Source organism: Myotis brandtii, unplaced genomic scaffold (assembly GCF_000412655.1).
Source record: "Myotis brandtii unplaced genomic scaffold, ASM41265v1 scaffold151, whole genome shotgun sequence".
NCBI lineage: Eukaryota > Metazoa > Chordata > Mammalia > Chiroptera > Vespertilionidae > Myotis > Myotis brandtii.
The window spans coordinates 51,176-52,731 of NW_005355461.1; positions in this window are offsets into that span (position 1 = coordinate 51,176).

Genomic DNA, 1,556 nt, shown 5'->3' on the forward strand with positions numbered 1-1,556 from the left:
CTCGGGCCCCTCCCTCCGCCGCTCCTGGCGGAGCTGCAACGAGGTGACCTCGAGATTGGGGTCTCCTTTCACCCCGCAAGACACCTTCCGTGCTCACCTTTGTCCTCTCACAGGTCTGGGCCGGGACCGGCCCTGGAACCGCTTCCTCTGCGGGTCGCACAGCCCCTCCGGCTGGCTCCTCCCCGCCTGTGCCCTCGACGCCCCTCCCAGCTGAAGAGCCCCGCGCATCGCGTTAGGGGCTGGTGAGCAGGCGGGGGTGGCCACCAGCCCCACCGACATGCTACCGGGGTGGCCACGAGCCCCACCGACATGCTACCGGGGTGGCCACCAGCGCCACCGACATGCTACCGGGGTGGCCACGAGCCCCGCCGACATGCTACCGGGGTGGCCACGAGCCCCGCCGACATGCTACCGGGGTGGCCACCAGCCCCGCCGACATGCTACCGGGGTGGCCACTTGCCTTGTTCCAGTCAAAGCCCGGCTCACCCGTTCGCCCCACAGTCCAGTGTTTCAGTGTAGAATAGACTCTAGTCTTACAGTTCGCCTTCCTTCTACCCCTGGCCTTATTGCACTAACTAAAGGGACCCTGATGGCGTGTCACCCTCGTGGTGCATTTTTTCCCAGTTAGTGTACACTCGTTGGGTTGCACGCATGAGCAATCTAAAAGGAATTTTCAAATTCAGCCTTTCCACATGACCTCATGTGGAGCCGGCATCGTCAAGGTCACCCACCCCCCACCCGTGTGAAATCACTGCTTCTCGAAAGTCGTCTGGAAACTGGATGAGGCCCTTTTGGCGGCCGATCGGGGCAGACTCAGAAATACTCCCCTGGAGAAAACACCTTTTTTTTTTAAATTAGCTGATCACGACATCATTCTGATGCCGCATCTCCAGCCAACCCATTAACAAATAGTTGAGAATCTGCCGTGTCCAGTGCTGGGCGAAGCTCTGTGGCACGTGCAATAGGAACACTTTTTCTGGAGAGGAACCTCAACCAAACGGGGGGGAGCAAAGCTAATGCATAAAACAAGTGGGAAGCAGTGAAGAGCAGACGTGTGCTGGCTTTCTATTTTATTGTAGGATATAGTTCTAGTCGGCTTTCAGTTACTTCTCACACTCAGATGCCTCCCCGCCCCCCCTTTTAATGAAAGAAGCCTTTCGGAATAGCCTTCCTATGTTTTCTTGTTTTAGCAGTCTTTGTAAACCTAAAACTCAGGTTTTTCTCTTTCTTAAGAGGTTTCTAGCCTCAGTTTAACTTCGAGATCGTTTTCATGAAAGAAACGAGGCCATGTAAGAGTTTCCCTAGAATACATCTTTTTCTAGCAACAAAAACCTTTACTATATATTTTTTTCCTAGCTTCTCTTGCAAATTCTTTTTTTCTCCTTGCATTTTCCTAGTAACCTACTGGGCTCCTCTGAGTGGGCGCCCTTACTCGTGTCTCGATACTGGCCAGACTCGGGGGCGGGGGGCCGGGAGCGGGGATCTCGAGCCACAAGGCGCGTTAAGGTTAGACACCGGCCAAGCCTCCGGTCGGGGCGGTGCCCACCCTCCCGACC